At 51.4% G+C, this 18248-nt stretch overlaps 38 non-coding genes across 38 annotated transcripts; 30 read left to right on the forward strand and 8 right to left on the reverse strand.

Moving 5' to 3' along the window:
- Nucleotides 1-323: 323 nt before the first annotated feature.
- Nucleotides 324-395, reverse strand: Trnag-ucc (transfer RNA glycine (anticodon UCC)). The gene has a single exon. It is a non-coding gene; the product is annotated as a tRNA-Gly (tRNA).
- Nucleotides 396-718: 323 nt separating this feature from the next.
- Nucleotides 719-789, forward strand: Trnag-gcc (transfer RNA glycine (anticodon GCC)). Its single transcript has one exon. It is a non-coding gene; the product is annotated as a tRNA-Gly (tRNA).
- Nucleotides 790-1082: 293 nt separating this feature from the next.
- Trnam-cau (transfer RNA methionine (anticodon CAU)) lies at nt 1083-1155 on the forward strand. Its single transcript has one exon. It is a non-coding gene; the product is annotated as a tRNA-Met (tRNA).
- A 437-nt stretch (nt 1156-1592) lies between these two features.
- Trnae-uuc (transfer RNA glutamic acid (anticodon UUC)) lies at nt 1593-1664 on the forward strand. The gene has a single exon. It is a non-coding gene; the product is annotated as a tRNA-Glu (tRNA).
- A 257-nt stretch (nt 1665-1921) lies between these two features.
- Nucleotides 1922-1995, forward strand: Trnai-aau (transfer RNA isoleucine (anticodon AAU)). Its single transcript has one exon. It is a non-coding gene; the product is annotated as a tRNA-Ile (tRNA).
- Nucleotides 1996-2682: 687 nt separating this feature from the next.
- On the reverse strand, nt 2683-2754 carry Trnag-ucc (transfer RNA glycine (anticodon UCC)). The gene has a single exon. It is a non-coding gene; the product is annotated as a tRNA-Gly (tRNA).
- A 323-nt stretch (nt 2755-3077) lies between these two features.
- Nucleotides 3078-3148, forward strand: Trnag-gcc (transfer RNA glycine (anticodon GCC)). Its single transcript has one exon. It is a non-coding gene; the product is annotated as a tRNA-Gly (tRNA).
- A 293-nt stretch (nt 3149-3441) lies between these two features.
- Trnam-cau (transfer RNA methionine (anticodon CAU)) lies at nt 3442-3514 on the forward strand. The gene has a single exon. It is a non-coding gene; the product is annotated as a tRNA-Met (tRNA).
- Nucleotides 3515-3951: 437 nt separating this feature from the next.
- On the forward strand, nt 3952-4023 carry Trnae-uuc (transfer RNA glutamic acid (anticodon UUC)). Its single transcript has one exon. It is a non-coding gene; the product is annotated as a tRNA-Glu (tRNA).
- Nucleotides 4024-4280: 257 nt separating this feature from the next.
- On the forward strand, nt 4281-4354 carry Trnai-aau (transfer RNA isoleucine (anticodon AAU)). Its single transcript has one exon. It is a non-coding gene; the product is annotated as a tRNA-Ile (tRNA).
- A 722-nt stretch (nt 4355-5076) lies between these two features.
- Nucleotides 5077-5148, reverse strand: Trnag-ucc (transfer RNA glycine (anticodon UCC)). Its single transcript has one exon. It is a non-coding gene; the product is annotated as a tRNA-Gly (tRNA).
- A 323-nt stretch (nt 5149-5471) lies between these two features.
- Nucleotides 5472-5542, forward strand: Trnag-gcc (transfer RNA glycine (anticodon GCC)). Its single transcript has one exon. It is a non-coding gene; the product is annotated as a tRNA-Gly (tRNA).
- Nucleotides 5543-5835: 293 nt separating this feature from the next.
- Nucleotides 5836-5908, forward strand: Trnam-cau (transfer RNA methionine (anticodon CAU)). Its single transcript has one exon. It is a non-coding gene; the product is annotated as a tRNA-Met (tRNA).
- A 437-nt stretch (nt 5909-6345) lies between these two features.
- Trnae-uuc (transfer RNA glutamic acid (anticodon UUC)) lies at nt 6346-6417 on the forward strand. The gene has a single exon. It is a non-coding gene; the product is annotated as a tRNA-Glu (tRNA).
- Nucleotides 6418-6674: 257 nt separating this feature from the next.
- Trnai-aau (transfer RNA isoleucine (anticodon AAU)) lies at nt 6675-6748 on the forward strand. Its single transcript has one exon. It is a non-coding gene; the product is annotated as a tRNA-Ile (tRNA).
- Nucleotides 6749-7470: 722 nt separating this feature from the next.
- Nucleotides 7471-7542, reverse strand: Trnag-ucc (transfer RNA glycine (anticodon UCC)). The gene has a single exon. It is a non-coding gene; the product is annotated as a tRNA-Gly (tRNA).
- Nucleotides 7543-7865: 323 nt separating this feature from the next.
- Nucleotides 7866-7936, forward strand: Trnag-gcc (transfer RNA glycine (anticodon GCC)). The gene has a single exon. It is a non-coding gene; the product is annotated as a tRNA-Gly (tRNA).
- A 293-nt stretch (nt 7937-8229) lies between these two features.
- Nucleotides 8230-8302, forward strand: Trnam-cau (transfer RNA methionine (anticodon CAU)). The gene has a single exon. It is a non-coding gene; the product is annotated as a tRNA-Met (tRNA).
- A 437-nt stretch (nt 8303-8739) lies between these two features.
- Trnae-uuc (transfer RNA glutamic acid (anticodon UUC)) lies at nt 8740-8811 on the forward strand. The gene has a single exon. It is a non-coding gene; the product is annotated as a tRNA-Glu (tRNA).
- Nucleotides 8812-9068: 257 nt separating this feature from the next.
- On the forward strand, nt 9069-9142 carry Trnai-aau (transfer RNA isoleucine (anticodon AAU)). Its single transcript has one exon. It is a non-coding gene; the product is annotated as a tRNA-Ile (tRNA).
- A 723-nt stretch (nt 9143-9865) lies between these two features.
- On the reverse strand, nt 9866-9937 carry Trnag-ucc (transfer RNA glycine (anticodon UCC)). Its single transcript has one exon. It is a non-coding gene; the product is annotated as a tRNA-Gly (tRNA).
- A 323-nt stretch (nt 9938-10260) lies between these two features.
- Trnag-gcc (transfer RNA glycine (anticodon GCC)) lies at nt 10261-10331 on the forward strand. Its single transcript has one exon. It is a non-coding gene; the product is annotated as a tRNA-Gly (tRNA).
- A 293-nt stretch (nt 10332-10624) lies between these two features.
- Nucleotides 10625-10697, forward strand: Trnam-cau (transfer RNA methionine (anticodon CAU)). The gene has a single exon. It is a non-coding gene; the product is annotated as a tRNA-Met (tRNA).
- A 437-nt stretch (nt 10698-11134) lies between these two features.
- Trnae-uuc (transfer RNA glutamic acid (anticodon UUC)) lies at nt 11135-11206 on the forward strand. Its single transcript has one exon. It is a non-coding gene; the product is annotated as a tRNA-Glu (tRNA).
- A 257-nt stretch (nt 11207-11463) lies between these two features.
- On the forward strand, nt 11464-11537 carry Trnai-aau (transfer RNA isoleucine (anticodon AAU)). The gene has a single exon. It is a non-coding gene; the product is annotated as a tRNA-Ile (tRNA).
- Nucleotides 11538-12281: 744 nt separating this feature from the next.
- On the reverse strand, nt 12282-12353 carry Trnag-ucc (transfer RNA glycine (anticodon UCC)). The gene has a single exon. It is a non-coding gene; the product is annotated as a tRNA-Gly (tRNA).
- A 323-nt stretch (nt 12354-12676) lies between these two features.
- On the forward strand, nt 12677-12747 carry Trnag-gcc (transfer RNA glycine (anticodon GCC)). Its single transcript has one exon. It is a non-coding gene; the product is annotated as a tRNA-Gly (tRNA).
- A 293-nt stretch (nt 12748-13040) lies between these two features.
- Trnam-cau (transfer RNA methionine (anticodon CAU)) lies at nt 13041-13113 on the forward strand. Its single transcript has one exon. It is a non-coding gene; the product is annotated as a tRNA-Met (tRNA).
- Nucleotides 13114-13550: 437 nt separating this feature from the next.
- Trnae-uuc (transfer RNA glutamic acid (anticodon UUC)) lies at nt 13551-13622 on the forward strand. Its single transcript has one exon. It is a non-coding gene; the product is annotated as a tRNA-Glu (tRNA).
- Nucleotides 13623-13879: 257 nt separating this feature from the next.
- On the forward strand, nt 13880-13953 carry Trnai-aau (transfer RNA isoleucine (anticodon AAU)). Its single transcript has one exon. It is a non-coding gene; the product is annotated as a tRNA-Ile (tRNA).
- Nucleotides 13954-14675: 722 nt separating this feature from the next.
- Trnag-ucc (transfer RNA glycine (anticodon UCC)) lies at nt 14676-14747 on the reverse strand. Its single transcript has one exon. It is a non-coding gene; the product is annotated as a tRNA-Gly (tRNA).
- Nucleotides 14748-15070: 323 nt separating this feature from the next.
- Nucleotides 15071-15141, forward strand: Trnag-gcc (transfer RNA glycine (anticodon GCC)). Its single transcript has one exon. It is a non-coding gene; the product is annotated as a tRNA-Gly (tRNA).
- A 293-nt stretch (nt 15142-15434) lies between these two features.
- On the forward strand, nt 15435-15507 carry Trnam-cau (transfer RNA methionine (anticodon CAU)). The gene has a single exon. It is a non-coding gene; the product is annotated as a tRNA-Met (tRNA).
- Nucleotides 15508-15944: 437 nt separating this feature from the next.
- Trnae-uuc (transfer RNA glutamic acid (anticodon UUC)) lies at nt 15945-16016 on the forward strand. Its single transcript has one exon. It is a non-coding gene; the product is annotated as a tRNA-Glu (tRNA).
- A 257-nt stretch (nt 16017-16273) lies between these two features.
- Nucleotides 16274-16347, forward strand: Trnai-aau (transfer RNA isoleucine (anticodon AAU)). Its single transcript has one exon. It is a non-coding gene; the product is annotated as a tRNA-Ile (tRNA).
- Nucleotides 16348-17069: 722 nt separating this feature from the next.
- Trnag-ucc (transfer RNA glycine (anticodon UCC)) lies at nt 17070-17141 on the reverse strand. The gene has a single exon. It is a non-coding gene; the product is annotated as a tRNA-Gly (tRNA).
- A 323-nt stretch (nt 17142-17464) lies between these two features.
- Trnag-gcc (transfer RNA glycine (anticodon GCC)) lies at nt 17465-17535 on the forward strand. Its single transcript has one exon. It is a non-coding gene; the product is annotated as a tRNA-Gly (tRNA).
- A 293-nt stretch (nt 17536-17828) lies between these two features.
- Nucleotides 17829-17901, forward strand: Trnam-cau (transfer RNA methionine (anticodon CAU)). The gene has a single exon. It is a non-coding gene; the product is annotated as a tRNA-Met (tRNA).
- The last annotated feature ends 347 nt before the right edge of the window (nt 17902-18248 follow it).

An 18248-nucleotide genomic window follows, 5' to 3' on the forward strand; every position in this document is an offset into this window, starting at 1 on the left:
GAAAAAAAAAAGAAATCTACTAGTAATAAAACTGAATTTGTCTGACAGAACATGTAAAATCAGACAATACATGATAACAGGCAGCAGGTATTTACTCGAGGCATAAGTAATGTTGTGCCCGCCTCGCCATACCTCTCTCAGTCGTTTCGCGTGCTTGTCCTTTTGATATAGGCCGATTGGAGAGCGTCAGCTCTCGCGTCAGCTGAGCACAAGGGGAATCGACGCACACGCTAGAGGGTGGCGTGCAGCGAGTAAGATGGGCAAAGAAACATTAATTTAAGGACGCGTGGCAAAAGTACTCATACGCAAAAGTAAAAGCCTGCTGCGGTGGCCGGGAATCGAACCCGGATCAACTGCTTGGAAGGCAACTATGCTGACCATTACACCACCACCGCACAGTTCCGTCGCGCGCCTCGCGAGCCGCGCTGTGTCTGCTTCCCGCCTGTCGGCGGCGCCTGAAGGTGGTCGTAGCTGTAGGCGCGTTACGGGGTAGGCGAGCTCATCCAGGCAGCGTCTCTAGGCACGTTTCGCGTCCTTTGGCAAGAGTCGTCGCGTGCGTGCGCCGCAAGAGTACTTAGACGATCATTTTTAAGCAGTGCAGTGCAGGATTCAGCGTCTGTAGCATTCTCTCGAGAGGATGCGACGGCGCTGGACGGCAGTCCCACTTTCCCCTCAGACGTCTGCCGCGGAAAGCACCAGGAAGCTGTGAACTAGCTGAGCATCGGTGGTTCAGTGGTAGAATGCTCGCCTGCCACGCGGGCGGCCCGGGTTCGATTCCCGGCCGATGCATCATTTTGTTTTTTCTCCGATAGTGGTGCTGCGTGTCTTTCGCACTCGAACTGCGTGAGCCATGAGAATGAACCGCGGGATTCCGTGTGGAAAGAAGCAATCATGCAGCGCGCACGACTGCTCGTTTGGACTCTTGCGTGCTATTGTACATACTGGCGTCGGCCTAACATCGCAAGTTGCCTGCCGCGCCGGGAATGCACGTGTAGCAACAGAAAAAATGAGCCAGGGAGTGCAGACTCTGTACCACTGGTATTCGGTACTTAGCAAGATTCCAGAAGGTGTGGCGTTCGCCAGCCTCGGTAGCGCAGTAGGCAGCGCGTAAGTCTCATAATCTTAAGGTCGTGAGTTCGATCCTCACCCGGGGCATTTAATTTACTGTCGTTCACAGCTAAGTCGACGGCTCTGGGGTTGCGAAGGAGCGAAACACTTAGTAGTTTGTTATCCACAAGGCTTCAACGACTCAGCGTGAAAATGTTTACTTCCTGTTATTACTAGTTGCAGTTATTTTGTAAAATTTTCAAGAAAAAAAGTACTAGTAATAAAACTGAATTTCGTATGATATAACATGTAAAGTCACACAATGTATGACCTGCTATATAATGACAGGCAGCAGGTCTTTACTTGCGAAATAAGTAAATAAATATTACTACTTACAGCTTTGCTTTTCCTTCTACCCCTGTAACAACGAGGCCAAAAGAAATGGACTGAGACTTTTGCCATGCGCGAGAAGATGCTCGCAAACAGGGAAAGTGCGACACGGAAAGCGAGTGGAGGGGGTGTAAACCCGGAGAACGATGTGCACGTCCGGTGTGGTCTAGTGGCTAGGATACCTGGCTTTCACCCAGGAGGCCCGGGTTCGATTCCCGGTACCGGAATGGAATTTTTTCGGAACAAATCACGACAAGTTTTGACCGTGCGAAATGCTGTTTCACGTCCTCCTCGCATTATAGCTACTGGTTCGTAAACGTCAGCTGACAACAGTCGAGAGAAACGGGCACGCAACGAAATTACTACGAGCAGCGGCATAGAGGGAGAAGAGACGCTGGTCCACTGTTGGATTGCTGCCATAGAAATGTTACATGGCAATACGCAGAGCAATTCCCGCAAAGCAATGGGAGACTGTCTGTACCGAGGCCTGTTAGCTCAGTTGGTTAGAGCGTCGTGCTAATAGCGCGAAGGTCGTGGGTTCGATCCCCCCACGGGCCACTACGATTTTACTGTTTCAAAAAGGCAACGCCGATTTCCCCGTGGAAGTATGGTGACAAAGAAATCGTCACATTGTGTGGGAGCTGATAGGGGACCCGAACGCGACTTGTCGGGACGCGCTAAAACATTTCACTGGTCACAGCACGCTGAACACACAGTTTCTCGTCCGATCACCACAACTGCGCGACGTTGGGCGTTGTCAGTGCTTGGGCGGGTGACCGCCTGCGAACATAGGGCACTGTCGACAGTTTCAATTCGTATTTCTCTTTCCTCTTCGGTTTCGGAGCTGCAGCGCTATTCGGTCAAGGGCACTGGCGCCACGTTTTGCCTCTCGGTATGCCAAGTCGCGCCGTGCGGCCACAGTCAAATGAAGGAGCGTGTTGTAAAATTTTCAACAAAGAAAAAAAAAAGAAATCTACTAGTAATAAAACTGAATTTGTCTGACAGAACATGTAAAATCAGACAATACATGATAACAGGCAGCAGGTATTTACTCGAGGCATAAGTAATGTTGTGCCCGCCTCGCCATACCTCTCTCAGTCGTTTCGCGTGCTTGTCCTTTTGAGCTGAGCACAAGGGGAATCGACGCACACGCTAGAGGGTGGCGTGCAGCGAGTAAGATGGGCAAAGAAACATTAATTTAAGGACGCGTGGCAAAAGTACTCATACGCAAAAGTAAAAGCCTGCTGCGGTGGCCGGGAATCGAACCCGGATCAACTGCTTGGAAGGCAACTATGCTGACCATTACACCACCACCGCACAGTTCCGTCGCGCGCCTCGCGAGCCGCGCTGTGTCTGCTTCCCGCCTGTCGGCGGCGCCTGAAGGTGGTCGTAGCTGTAGGCGCGTTACGGGGTAGGCGAGCTCATCCAGGCAGCGTCTCTAGGCACGTTTCGCGTCCTTTGGCAAGAGTCGTCGCGTGCGTGCGCCGCAAGAGTACTTAGACGATCATTTTTAAGCAGTGCAGTGCAGGATTCAGCGTCTGTAGCATTCTCTCGAGAGGATGCGACGGCGCTGGACGGCAGTCCCACTTTCCCCTCAGACGTCTGCCGCGGAAAGCACCAGGAAGCTGTGAACTAGCTGAGCATCGGTGGTTCAGTGGTAGAATGCTCGCCTGCCACGCGGGCGGCCCGGGTTCGATTCCCGGCCGATGCATCGTTTTGTTTTTTCTCCGATAGTGGTGCTGCGTGTCTTTCGCACTCGAACTGCGTGAGCCATGAGAATGAACCGCGGGATTCCGTGTGGAAAGAAGCAATCATGCAGCGCGCACGACTGCTCGTTTGGACTCTTGCGTGCTATTGTACATACTGGCGTCGGCCTAACATCGCAAGTTGCCTGCCGCGCCGGGAATGCACGTGTAGCAACAGAAAAAATGAGCCAGGGAGTGCAGACTCTGTACCACTGGTATTCGGTACTTAGCAAGATTCCAGAAGGTGTGGCGTTCGCCAGCCTCGGTAGCGCAGTAGGCAGCGCGTAAGTCTCATAATCTTAAGGTCGTGAGTTCGATCCTCACCCGGGGCATTTAATTTACTGTCGTTCACAGCTAAGTCGACGGCTCTGGGGTTGCGAAGGAGCGAAACACTTAGTAGTTTGTTATCCACAAGGCTTCAACGACTCAGCGTGAAAATGTTTACTTCCTGTTATTACTAGTTGCAGTTCTTTTGTAAAATTTTCAAGAAAAAAAGTACTAGTAATAAAACTGAATTTCGTATGATATAACATGTAAAGTCACACAATGTATGACCTGCTATATAATGACAGGCAGCAGGTCTTTACTTGCGAAATAAGTAAATAAATATTACTACTTACAGCTTTGCTTTTCCTCCTACCCCTGTAACAACGAGGCCAAAAGAAATGGACTGAGACTTTTGCCATGCGCGAGAAGATGCTCGCAAACAGGGAAAGTGCGACACGGAAAGCGAGTGGAGGGGGTGTAAACCCGGAGAACGATGTGCACGTCCGGTGTGGTCTAGTGGCTAGGATACCTGGCTTTCACCCAGGAGGCCCGGGTTCGATTCCCGGTACCGGAATGGAATTTTTTCGGAACAAATCACGACAAGTTTTGACCGTGCGAAATGCTGTTTCACGTCCTCCTCGCATTATAGCTACTGGTTCGTAAACGTCAGCTGACAACAGTCGAGAGAAACGGGCACGCAACGAAATTACTACGAGCAGCGGCATAGAGGGAGAAGAGACGCTGGTCCACTGTTGGATTGCTGCCATAGAAATGTTACATGGCAATACGCAGAGCAATTCCCGCAAAGCAATGGGAGACTGTCTGTACCGAGGCCCGTTAGCTCAGTTGGTTAGAGCGTCGTGCTAATAGCGCGAAGGTCGTGGGTTCGATCCCCCCACGGGCCACTACGATTTTACTGTTTCAAAAAGGCAACGCCGATTTCCCCGTGGAAGTATGGTGACAAAGAAATCGTCACATTGTGTGGGAGCTGATAGGGGACCCGAACGCGACTTGTCGGGACGCGCTAAAACATTTCACTGGTCACAGCACGCTGAACACACAGTTTCTCGTCCGATCACCACAACTGCGCGACGTCGGGCGTTGTCAGTGCTTGGGCGGGTGACCGCCTGCGAACATAGGGCACTGTCGACAGTTTCAATTCGTATTTCTCTTTCCTCTTCGGTTTCGGAGCTGCAGCGCTATTCGGTCAAGGGCACTGGCGCCACGTTTTGCCTCTCGGTATGCCAAGTCGCGCCGTGCGGCCACAGTGAAATGAAGGAGCGTGTTGTAAAATTTTCAACAAAGAAAAAAAAAAGAAATCTACTAGTAATAAAACTGAATTTGTCTGACAGAACATGTAAAATCAGACAATACATGATAACAGGCAGCAGGTATTTACTCGAGGCATAAGTAATGTTGTGCCCGCCTCGCCATACCTCTCTCAGTCGTTTCGCGTGCTTGTCCTTTTGATATAGGCCGATTGGAGAGCGTCAGCTCTCGCGTCAGCTGAGCACAAGGGGAATCGACGCACACGCTAGAGGGTGGCGTGCAGCGAGTAAGATGGGCAAAGAAACATTAATTTAAGGACGCGTGGCAAAAGTACTCATACGCAAAAGTAAAAGCCTGCTGCGGTGGCCGGGAATCGAACCCGGATCAACTGCTTGGAAGGCAACTATGCTGACCATTACACCACCACCGCACAGTTCCGTCGCGCGCCTCGCGAGCCGCGCTGTGTCTGCTTCCCGCCTGTCGGCGGCGCCTGAAGGTGGTCGTAGCTGTAGGCGCGTTACGGGGTAGGCGAGCTCATCCAGGCAGCGTCTCTAGGCACGTTTCGCGTCATTTGGCAAGAGTCGTCGCGTGCGTGCGCCGCAAGAGTACTTAGACGATCATTTTTAAGCAGTGCAGTGCAGGATTCAGCGTCTGTAGCATTCTCTCGAGAGGATGCGACGGCGCTGGACGGCAGTCCCACTTTCCCCTCAGACGTCTGCCGCGGAAAGCACCAGGAAGCTGTGAATTAGCTGAGCATCGGTGGTTCAGTGGTAGAATGCTCGCCTGCCACGCGGGCGGCCCTGGTTCGATTCCCGGCCGATGCATCGTTTTGTTTTTTCTCCGATAGTGGTGCTGCGTGTCTTTCGCACTCGAACTGCGTGAGCCATGAGAATGAACCGCGGGATTCCGTGTGGAAAGAAGCAATCATGCAGCGCGCACGACTGCTCGTTTGGACTCTTGCGTGCTATTGTACATACTGGCGTCGGCCTAACATCGCAAGTTGCCTGCCGCGCCGGGAATGCACGTGTAGCAACAGAAAAAATGAGCCAGGGAGTGCAGACTCTGTACCACTGGTATTCGGTACTTAGCAAGATTCCAGAAGGTGTGGCGTTCGCCAGCCTCGGTAGCGCAGTAGGCAGCGCGTAAGTCTCATAATCTTAAGGTCGTGAGTTCGATCCTCACCCGGGGCATTTAATTTACTGTCGTTCACAGCTAAGTCGACGGCTCTGGGGTTGCGAAGGAGCGAAACACTTAGTAGTTTGTTATCCACAAGGCTTCAACGACTCAGCGTGAAAATGTTTACTTCCTGTTATTACTAGTTGCAGTTCTTTTGTAAAATTTTCAAGAAAAAAAGTACTAGTAATAAAACTGAATTTCGTATGATATAACATGTAAAGTCACACAATGTATGACCTGCTATATAATGACAGGCAGCAGGTCTTTACTTGCGAAATAAGTAAATAAATATTACTACTTACAGCTTTGCTTTTCCTCCTACCCCTGTAACAACGAGGCCAAAAGAAATGGACTGAGACTTTTGCCATGCGCGAGAAGATGCTCGCAAACAGGGAAAGTGCGACACGGAAAGCGAGTGGAGGGGGTGTAAACCCGGAGAACGATGTGCACGTCCGGTGTGGTCTAGTGGCTAGGATACCTGGCTTTCACCCAGGAGGCCCGGGTTCGATTCCCGGTACCGGAATGGAATTTTTTCGGAACAAATCACGACAAGTTTTGACCGTGCGAAATGCTGTTTCACGTCCTCCTCGCATTATAGCTACTGGTTCGTAAACGTCAGCTGACAACAGTCGAGAGAAACGGGCACGCAACGAAATTACTACGAGCAGCGGCATAGAGGGAGAAGAGACGCTGGTCCACTGTTGGATTGCTGCCATAGAAATGTTACATGGCAATACGCAGAGCAATTCCCGCAAAGCAATGGGAGACTGTCTGTACCGAGGCCCGTTAGCTCAGTTGGTTAGAGCGTCGTGCTAATAGCGCGAAGGTCGTGGGTTCGATCCCCCCACGGGCCACTACGATTTTACTGTTTCAAAAAGGCAACGCCGATTTCCCCGTGGAAGTATGGTGACAAAGAAATCGTCACATTGTGTGGGAGCTGATAGGGGACCCGAACGCGACTTGTCGGGACGCGCTAAAACATTTCACTGGTCACAGCACGCTGAACACACAGTTTCTCGTCCGATCACCACAACTGCGCGACGTCGGGCGTTGTCAGTGCTTGGGCGGGTGACCGCCTGCGAACATAGGGCACTGTCGACAGTTTCAATTCGTATTTCTCTTTCCTCTTCGGTTTCGGAGCTGCAGCGCTATTCGGTCAAGGGCACTGGCGCCACGTTTTGCCTCTCGGTATGCCAAGTCGCGCCGTGCGGCCACAGTGAAATGAAGGAGCGTGTTGTAAAATTTTCAACAAAGAAAAAAAAAAGAAATCTACTAGTAATAAAACTGAATTTGTCTGACAGAACATGTAAAATCAGACAATACATGATAACAGGCAGCAGGTATTTACTCGAGGCATAAGTAATGTTGTGCCCGCCTCGCCATACCTCTCTCAGTCGTTTCGCGTGCTTGTCCTTTTGATATAGGCCGATTGGAGAGCGTCAGCTCTCGCGTCAGCTGAGCACAAGGGGAATCGACGCACACGCTAGAGGGTGGCGTGCAGCGAGTAAGATGGGCAAAGAAACATTAATTTAAGGACGCGTGGCAAAAGTACTCATACGCAAAAGTAAAAGCCTGCTGCGGTGGCCGGGAATCGAACCCGGATCAACTGCTTGGAAGGCAACTATGCTGACCATTACACCACCACCGCACAGTTCCGTCGCGCGCCTCGCGAGCCGCGCTGTGTCTGCTTCCCGCCTGTCGGCGGCGCCTGAAGGTGGTCGTAGCTGTAGGCGCGTTACGGGGTAGGCGAGCTCATCCAGGCAGCGTCTCTAGGCACGTTTCGCGTCCTTTGGCAAGAGTCGTCGCGTGCGTGCGCCGCAAGAGTACTTAGACGATCATTTTTAAGCAGTGCAGTGCAGGATTCAGCGTCTGTAGCATTCTCTCGAGAGGATGCGACGGCGCTGGACGGCAGTCCCACTTTCCCCTCAGACGTCTGCCGCGGAAAGCACCAGGAAGCTGTGAACTAGCTGAGCATCGGTGGTTCAGTGGTAGAATGCTCGCCTGCCACGCGGGCGGCCCGGGTTCGATTCCCGGCCGATGCATCGTTTTGTTTTTTCTCCGATAGTGGTGCTGCGTGTCTTTCGCACTCGAACTGCGTGAGCCATGAGAATGAACCGCGGGATTCCGTGTGGAAAGAAGCAATCATGCAGCGCGCACGACTGCTCGTTTGGACTCTTGCGTGCTATTGTACATACTGGCGTCGGCCTAACATCGCAAGTTGCCTGCCGCGCCGGGAATGCACGTGTAGCAACAGAAAAAATGAGCCAGGGAGTGCAGACTCTGTACCACTGGTATTCGGTACTTAGCAAGATTCCAGAAGGTGTGGCGTTCGCCAGCCTCGGTAGCGCAGTAGGCAGCGCGTAAGTCTCATAATCTTAAGGTCGTGAGTTCGATCCTCACCCGGGGCATTTAATTTACTGTCGTTCACAGCTAAGTCGACGGCTCTGGGGTTGCGAAGGAGCGAAACACTTAGTAGTTTGTTATCCACAAGGCTTCAACGACTCAGCGTGAAAATGTTTACTTCCTGTTATTACTAGTTGCAGTTCTTTTGTAAAATTTTCAAGAAAAAAAGTACTAGTAATAAAACTGAATTTCGTATGATATAACATGTAAAGTCACACAATGTATGACCTGCTATATAATGACAGGCAGCAGGTCTTTACTTGCGAAATAAGTAAATAAATATTACTACTTACAGCTTTGCTTTTCCTCCTACCCCTGTAACAACGAGGCCAAAAGAAATGGACTGAGACTTTTGCCATGCGCGAGAAGATGCTCGCAAACAGGGAAAGTGCGACACGGAAAGCGAGTGGAGGGGGTGTAAACCCGGAGAACGATGTGCACGTCCGGTGTGGTCTAGTGGCTAGGATACCTGGCTTTCACCCAGGAGGCCCGGGTTCGATTCCCGGTACCGGAATGGAATTTTTTCGGAACAAATCACGACAAGTTTTGACCGTGCGAAATGCTGTTTCACGTCCTCCTCGCATTATAGCTACTGGTTCGTAAACGTCAGCTGACAACAGTCGAGAGAAACGGGCACGCAACGAAATTACTACGAGCAGCGGCATAGAGGGAGAAGAGACGCTGGTCCACTGTTGGATTGCTGCCATAGAAATGTTACATGGCAATACGCAGAGCAATTCCCGCAAAGCAATGGGAGACTGTCTGTACCGAGGCCCGTTAGCTCAGTTGGTTAGAGCGTCGTGCTAATAGCGCGAAGGTCGTGGGTTCGATCCCCCCACGGGCCACTACGATTTTACTGTTTCAAAAAGGCAACGCCGATTTCCCCGTGGAAGTATGGTGACAAAGAAATCGTCACATTGTGTGGGAGCTGATAGGGGACCCGAACGCGACTTGTCGGGACGCGCTAAAAAATTTCACTGGTCACAGCACGCTGAACACACAGTTTCTCGTCCGATCACCACAACTGCGCGACGTCGGGCGTTGTCAGTGCTTGGGCGGGTGACCGCCTGCGAACATAGGGCACTGTCGACAGTTTCAATTCGTATTTCTCTTTCCTCTTCGGTTTCGGAGCTGCAGCGCTATTCGGTCAAGGGCACTGGCGCCACGTTTTGCCTCTCGGTATGCCAAGTCGCGCCGTGCGGCCACAGTGAAATGAAGGAGCGTGTTGTAAAATTTTCAACAAAGAAAAAAAAAAAGAAATCTACTAGTAATAAAACTGAATTTGTCTGACAGAACATGTAAAATCAGACAATACATGATAACAGGCAGCAGGTATTTACTCGAGGCATAAGTAATGTTGTGCCCGCCTCGCCATACCTCTCTCAGTCGTTTCGCGTGCTTGTCCTTTTGATATAGGCCGATTGGAGAGCGTCAGCTCTCGCGTCAGCTGAGCACAAGGGGAATCGACGCACACGCTAGAGGGTGGCGTGCAGCGAGTAAGATGGGCAAAGAAACATTAATTTAAGGACGCGTGGCAAAAGTACTCATACGCAAAAGTAAAAGCCTGCTGCGGTGGCCGGGAATCGAACCCGGATCAACTGCTTGGAAGGCAACTATGCTGACCATTACACCACCACCGCACAGTTCCGTCGCGCGCCTCGCGAGCCGCGCTGTGTCTGCTTCCCGCCTGTCGGCGGCGCCTGAAGGTGGTCGTAGCTGTAGGCGCGTTACGGGGTAGGCGAGCTCATCCAGGCAGCGTCTCTAGGCACGTTTCGCGTCCTTTGGCAAGAGTCGTCGCGTGCGTGCGCCGCAAGAGTACTTAGACGATCATTTTTAAGCAGTGCAGTGCAGGATTCAGCGTCTGTAGCATTCTCTCGAGAGGATGCGACGGCGCTGGACGGCAGTCCCACTTTCCCCTCAGACGTCTGCCGCGGAAAGCACCAGGAAGCTGTGAACTAGCTGAGCATCGGTGGTTCAGTGGTAGAATGCTCGCCTGCCACGCGGGCGGCCCGGGTTCGATTCCCGGCCGATGCATCGTTTTGTTTTTTCTCCGATAGTGGTGCTGCGTGTCTTTCGCACTCGAACTGCGTGAGCCATGAGAATGAACCGCGGGATTCCGTGTGGAAAGAAGCAATCATGCAGCGCGCACGACTGCTCGTTTGGACTCTTGCGTGCTATTGTACATACTGGCGTCGGCCTAACATCGCAAGTTGCCTGCCGCGCCGGGAATGCACGTGTAGCAACAGAAAAAATGAGCCAGGGAGTGCAGACTCTGTACCACTGGTATTCGGTACTTAGCAAGATTCCAGAAGGTGTGGCGTTCGCCAGCCTCGGTAGCGCAGTAGGCAGCGCGTAAGTCTCATAATCTTAAGGTCGTGAGTTCGATCCTCACCCGGGGCATTTAATTTACTGTCGTTCACAGCTAAGTCGACGGCTCTGGGGTTGCGAAGGAGCGAAACACTTAGTAGTTTGTTATCCACAAGGCTTCAACGACTCAGCGTGAAAATGTTTACTTCCTGTTATTACTAGTTGCAGTTCTTTTGTAAAATTTTCAAGAAAAAAAGTACTAGTAATAAAACTGAATTTCGTATGATATAACATGTAAAGTCACACAATGTATGACCTGCTATATAATGACAGGCAGCAGGTCTTTACTTGCGAAATAAGTAAATAAATATTACTACTTACAGCTTTGCTTTTCCTCCTACCCCTGTAACAACGAGGCCAAAAGAAATGGACTGAGACTTTTGCCATGCGCGAGAAGATGCTCGCAAACAGGGAAAGTGCGACACGGAAAGCGAGTGGAGGGGGTGTAAACCCGGAGAACGATGTGCACGTCCGGTGTGGTCTAGTGGCTAGGATACCTGGCTTTCACCCAGGAGGCCCGGGTTCGATTCCCGGTACCGGAATGGAATTTTTTCGGAACAAATCACGACAAGTTTTGACCGTGCGAAATGCTGTTTCACGTCCTCCTCGCATTATAGCTACTGGTTCGTAAACGTCAGCTGACAACAGTCGAGAGAAACGGGCACGCAACGAAATTACTACGAGCAGCGGCATAGAGGGAGAAGAGACGCTGGTCCACTGTTGGATTGCTGCCATAGAAATGTTACATGGCAATACGCAGAGCAATTCCCGCAAAGCAATGGGAGACTGTCTGTACCGAGGCCCGTTAGCTCAGTTGGTTAGAGCGTCGTGCTAATAGCGCGAAGGTCGTGGGTTCGATCCCCCCACGGGCCACTACGATTTTACTGTTTCAAAAAGGCAACGCCGATTTCCCCGTGGAAGTATGGTGACAAAGAAATCGTCACATTGTGTGGGAGCTGATAGGGGACCCGAACGCGACTTGTCGGGACGCGCTAAAAAATTTCACTGGTCACAGCACGCTGAACACACAGTTTCTCGTCCGATCACCACAACTGCGCGACGTCGGGCGTTGTCAGTGCTTGGGCGGGTGACCGCCTGCGAACATAGGGCACTGTCGACAGTTTCAATTCGTATTTCTCTTTCCTCTTCGGTTTCGGAGCTGCAGCGCTATTCGGTCAAGGGCACTGGCGCCACGTTTTGCCTCTCGGTATGCCAAGTCGCGCCGTGCGGCCACAGTGAAATGAAGGAGCGTGTTGTAAAATTTTCAACAAAGAAAAAAAAAAAGAAATCTACTAGTAATAAAACTGAATTTGTCTGACAGAACATGTAAAATCAGACAATACATGATAACAGGCAGCAGGTATTTACTCGAGGCATAAGTAATGTTGTGCCCGCCTCGCCATACCTCTCTCAGTCGTTTCGCGTGCTTGTCCTTTTGATATAGGCCGATTGGAGAGCGTCAGCTCTCGCGTCAGCTGAGCAAAGTCGAGACAAGTCGAGACTCAAGGGGAATCGACGCACACGCTAGAGGGTGGCGTGCAGCGAGTAAGATGGGCAAAGAAACATTAATTTAAGGACGCGTGGCAAAAGTACTCATACGCAAAAGTAAAAGCCTGCAGCGGTGGCCGGGAATCGAACCCGGATCAACTGCTTGGAAGGCAACTATGCTGACCATTACACCACCACCGCACAGTTCCGTCGCGCGCCTCGCGAGCCGCGCTGTGTCTGCTTCCCGCCTGTCGGCGGCGCCTGAAGGTGGTCGTAGCTGTAGGCGCGTTACGGGGTAGGCGAGCTCATCCAGGCAGCGTCTCTAGGCACGTTTCGCGTCCTTTGGCAAGAGTCGTCGCGTGCGTGCGCCGCAAGAGTACTTAGACGATCATTTTTAAGCAGTGCAGTGCAGGATTCAGCGTCTGTAGCATTCTCTCGAGAGGATGCGACGGCGCTGGACGGCAGTCCCACTTTCCCCTCAGACGTCTGCCGCGGAAAGCACCAGGAAGCTGTGAACTAGCTGAGCATCGGTGGTTCAGTGGTAGAATGCTCGCCTGCCACGCGGGCGGCCCGGGTTCGATTCCCGGCCGATGCATCGTTTTGTTTTTTCTCCGATAGTGGTGCTGCGTGTCTTTCGCACTCGAACTGCGTGAGCCATGAGAATGAACCGCGGGATTCCGTGTGGAAAGAAGCAATCATGCAGCGCGCACGACTGCTCGTTTGGACTCTTGCGTGCTATTGTACATACTGGCGTCGGCCTAACATCGCAAGTTGCCTGCCGCGCCGGGAATGCACGTGTAGCAACAGAAAAAATGAGCCAGGGAGTGCAGACTCTGTACCACTGGTATTCGGTACTTAGCAAGATTCCAGAAGGTGTGGCGTTCGCCAGCCTCGGTAGCGCAGTAGGCAGCGCGTAAGTCTCATAATCTTAAGGTCGTGAGTTCGATCCTCACCCGGGGCATTTAATTTACTGTCGTTCACAGCTAAGTCGACGGCTCTGGGGTTGCGAAGGAGCGAAACACTTAGTAGTTTGTTATCCACAAGGCTTCAACGACTCAGCGTGAAAATGTTTACTTCCTGTTATTACTAGTTGCAGTTCTTTTGTAAAATTTTCAAGAAAAAAAGTACTAGTAATAAAACTGAATTTCGTATGATATAACATGTAAAGTCACACAATGTATGACCTGCTATATAATGACAGGCAGCAGGTCTTTACTTGCGAAATAAGTAAATAAATATTACTACTTACAGCTTTGCTTTTCCTCCTACCCCTGTAACAACGAGGCCAAAAGAAATGGACTGAGACTTTTGCCATGCGCGAGAAGATGCTCGCAAACAGGGAAAGTGCGACACGGAAAGCGAGTGGAGGGGGTGTAAACCCGGAGAACGATGTGCACGTCCGGTGTGGTCTAGTGGCTAGGATACCTGGCTTTCACCCAGGAGGCCCGGGTTCGATTCCCGGTACCGGAATGGAATTTTTTCGGAACAAATCACGACAAGTTTTGACCGTGCGAAATGCTGTTTCACGTCCTCCTCGCATTATAGCTACTGGTTCGTAAACGTCAGCTGACAACAGTCGAGAGAAACGGGCACGCAACGAAATTACTACGAGCAGCGGCATAGAGGGAGAAGAGACGCTGGTCCACTGTTGGATTGCTGCCATAGAAATGTTACATGGCAATACGCAGAGCAATTCCCGCAAAGCAATGGGAGACTGTCTGTACCGAGGCCCGTTAGCTCAGTTGGTTAGAGCGTCGTGCTAATAGCGCGAAGGTCGTGGGTTCGATCCCCCCACGGGCCACTACGATTTTACTGTTTCAAAAAGGCAACGCCGATTTCCCCGTGGAAGTATGGTGACAAAGAAATCGTCACATTGTGTGGGAGCTGATAGGGGACCCGAACGCGACTTGTCGGGACGCGCTAAAACATTTCACTGGTCACAGCACGCTGAACACACAGTTTCTCGTCCGATCACCACAACTGCGCGACGTCGGGCGTTGTCAGTGCTTGGGCGGGTGACCGCCTGCGAACATAGGGCACTGTCGACAGTTTCAATTCGTATTTCTCTTTCCTCTTCGGTTTCGGAGCTGCAGCGCTATTCGGTCAAGGGCACTGGCGCCACGTTTTGCCTCTCGGTATGCCAAGTCGCGCCGTGCGGCCACAGTGAAATGAAGGAGCGTGTTGTAAAATTTTCAACAAAGAAAAAAAAAAGAAATCTACTAGTAATAAAACTGAATTTGTCTGACAGAACATGTAAAATCAGACAATACATGATAACAGGCAGCAGGTATTTACTCGAGGCATAAGTAATGTTGTGCCCGCCTCGCCATACCTCTCTCAGTCGTTTCGCGTGCTTGTCCTTTTGATATAGGCCGATTGGAGAGCGTCAGCTCTCGCGTCAGCTGAGCACAAGGGGAATCGACGCACACGCTAGAGGGTGGCGTGCAGCGAGTAAGATGGGCAAAGAAACATTAATTTAAGGACGCGTGGCAAAAGTACTCATACGCAAAAGTAAAAGCCTGCTGCGGTGGCCGGGAATCGAACCCGGATCAACTGCTTGGAAGGCAACTATGCTGACCATTACACCACCACCGCACAGTTCCGTCGCGCGCCTCGCGAGCCGCGCTGTGTCTGCTTCCCGCCTGTCGGCGGCGCCTGAAGGTGGTCGTAGCTGTAGGCGCGTTACGGGGTAGGCGAGCTCATCCAGGCAGCGTCTCTAGGCACGTTTCGCGTCCTTTGGCAAGAGTCGTCGCGTGCGTGCGCCGCAAGAGTACTTAGACGATCATTTTTAAGCAGTGCAGTGCAGGATTCAGCGTCTGTAGCATTCTCTCGAGAGGATGCGACGGCGCTGGACGGCAGTCCCACTTTCCCCTCAGACGTCTGCCGCGGAAAGCACCAGGAAGCTGTGAACTAGCTGAGCATCGGTGGTTCAGTGGTAGAATGCTCGCCTGCCACGCGGGCGGCCCGGGTTCGATTCCCGGCCGATGCATCGTTTTGTTTTTTCTCCGATAGTGGTGCTGCGTGTCTTTCGCACTCGAACTGCGTGAGCCATGAGAATGAACCGCGGGATTCCGTGTGGAAAGAAGCAATCATGCAGCGCGCACGACTGCTCGTTTGGACTCTTGCGTGCTATTGTACATACTGGCGTCGGCCTAACATCGCAAGTTGCCTGCCGCGCCGGGAATGCACGTGTAGCAACAGAAAAAATGAGCCAGGGAGTGCAGACTCTGTACTACTGGTATTCGGTACTTAGCAAGATTCCAGAAGGTGTGGCGTTCGCCAGCCTCGGTAGCGCAGTAGGCAGCGCGTAAGTCTCATAATCTTAAGGTCGTGAGTTCGATCCTCACCCGGGGCATTTAATTTACTGTCGTTCACAGCTAAGTCGACGGCTCTGGGGTTGCGAAGGAGCGAAACACTTAGTAGTTTGTTATCCACAAGGCTTCAACGACTCAGCGTGAAAATGTTTACTTCCTGTTATTACTAGTTGCAGTTCTTTTGTAAAATTTTCAAGAAAAAAAGTACTAGTAATAAAACTGAATTTCGTATGATATAACATGTAAAGTCACACAATGTATGACCTGCTATATAATGACAGGCAGCAGGTCTTTACTTGCGAAATAAGTAAATAAATATTACTACTTACAGCTTTGCTTTTCCTCCTACCCCTGTAACAACGAGGCCAAAAGAAATGGACTGAGACTTTTGCCATGCGCGAGAAGATGCTCGCAAACAGGGAAAGTGCGACACGGAAAGCGAGTGGAGGGGGTGTAAACCCGGAGAACGATGTGCACGTCCGGTGTGGTCTAGTGGCTAGGATACCTGGCTTTCACCCAGGAGGCCCGGGTTCGATTCCCGGTACCGGAATGGAATTTTTTCGGAACAAATCACGACAAGTTTTGACCGTGCGAAATGCTGTTTCACGTCCTCCTCGCATTATAGCTACTGGTTCGTAAACGTCAGCTGACAACAGTCGAGAGAAACGGGCACGCAACGAAATTACTACGAGCAGCGGCATAGAGGGAGAAGAGACGCTGGTCCACTGTTGGATTGCTGCCATAGAAATGTTACATGGCAATACGCAGAGCAATTCCCGCAAAGCAATGGGAGACTGTCTGTACCGAGGCCCGTTAGCTCAGTTGGTTAGAGCGTCGTGCTAATAGCGCGAAGGTCGTGGGTTCGATCCCCCCACGGGCCACTACGATTTTACTGTTTCAAAAAGGCAACGCCGATTTCCCCGTGGAAGTATGGTGACAAAGAAATCGTCACATTGTGTGGGAGCTGATAGGGGACCCGAACGCGACTTGTCGGGACGCGCTAAAACATTTCACTGGTCACAGCACGCTGAACACACAGTTTCTCGTCCGATCACCACAACTGCGCGACGTCGGGCGTTGTCAGTGCTTGGGCGGGTGACCGCCTGCGAACATAGGGCACTGTCGACAGTTTCAATTCGTATTTCTCTTTCCTCTTCGGTTTCGGAGCTGCAGCGCTATTCGGTCAAGGGCACTGGCGCCACGTTTTGCCTCTCGGTATGCCAAGTCGCGCCGTGCGGCCACAGTGAAATGAAGGAGCGTGTTGTAAAATTTTCAACAAAGAAAAAAAAAAGAAATCTACTAGTAATAAAACTGAATTTGTCTGACAGAACATGTAAAATCAGACAATACATGATAACAGGCAGCAGGTATTTACTCGAGGCATAAGTAATGTTGTGCCCGCCTCGCCATACCTCTCTCAGTCGTTTCGCGTGCTTGTCCTTTTGATATAGGCCGATTGGAGAGCGTCAGCTCTCGCGTCAGCTGAGCACAAGGGGAATCGACGCACACGCTAGAGGGTGGCGTGCAGCGAGTAAGATGGGCAAAGAAACATTAATTTAAGGACGCGTGGCAAAAGTACTCATACGCAAAAGTAAAAGCCTGCTGCGGTGGCCGGGAATCGAACCCGGATCAACTGCTTGGAAGGCAACTATGCTGACCATTACACCACCACCGCACAGTTCCGTCGCGCGCCTCGCGAGCCGCGCTGTGTCTGCTTCCCGCCTGTCGGCGGCGCCTGAAGGTGGTCGTAGCTGTAGGCGCGTTACGGGGTAGGCGAGCTCATCCAGGCAGCGTCTCTAGGCACGTTTCGCGTCCTTTGGCAAGAGTCGTCGCGTGCGTGCGCCGCAAGAGTACTTAGACGATCATTTTTAAGCAGTGCAGTGCAGGATTCAGCGTCTGTAGCATTCTCTCGAGAGGATGCGACGGCGCTGGACGGCAGTCCCACTTTCCCCTCAGACGTCTGCCGCGGAAAGCACCAGGAAGCTGTGAACTAGCTGAGCATCGGTGGTTCAGTGGTAGAATGCTCGCCTGCCACGCGGGCGGCCCGGGTTCGATTCCCGGCCGATGCATCGTTTTGTTTTTTCTCCGATAGTGGTGCTGCGTGTCTTTCGCACTCGAACTGCGTGAGCCATGAGAATGAACCGCGGGATTCCGTGTGGAAAGAAGCAATCATGCAGCGCGCACGACTGCTCGTTTGGACTCTTGCGTGCTATTGTACATACTGGCGTCGGCCTAACATCGCAAGTTGCCTGCCGCGCCGGGAATGCACGTGTAGCAACAGAAAAAATGAGCCAGGGAGTGCAGACTCTGTACCACTGGTATTCGCTACTTAGCAAGATTCCAGAAGGTGTGGCGTTCGCCAGCCTCGGTAGCGCAGTAGGCAGCGCGTAAGTCTCATAATCTTAAGGTCGTGAGTTCGATCCTCACCCGGGGCATTTAATTTACTGTCGTTCACAGCTAAGTCGACGGCTCTGGGGTTGCGAAGGAGCGAAACACTTAGTAGTTTGTTATCCACAAGGCTTCAACGACTCAGCGTGAAAATGTTTACTTCCTGTTATTACTAGTTGCAGTTCTTTTGTAAAATTTTCAAGAAAAAAAGTACTAGTAATAAAACTGAATTTCGTATGATATAACATGTAAAGTCACACAATGTATGACCTGCTATATAATGACAGGCAGCAGGTCTTTACTTGCGAAATAAGTAAATAAATATTACTACTTACAGCTTTGCTTTTCCTCCTACCCCTGTAACAACGAGGCCAAAAGAAATGGACTGAGACTT

Source organism: Schistocerca cancellata, chromosome 2 (genome assembly GCF_023864275.1).
Source record: "Schistocerca cancellata isolate TAMUIC-IGC-003103 chromosome 2, iqSchCanc2.1, whole genome shotgun sequence".
NCBI lineage: Eukaryota > Metazoa > Arthropoda > Insecta > Orthoptera > Acrididae > Schistocerca > Schistocerca cancellata.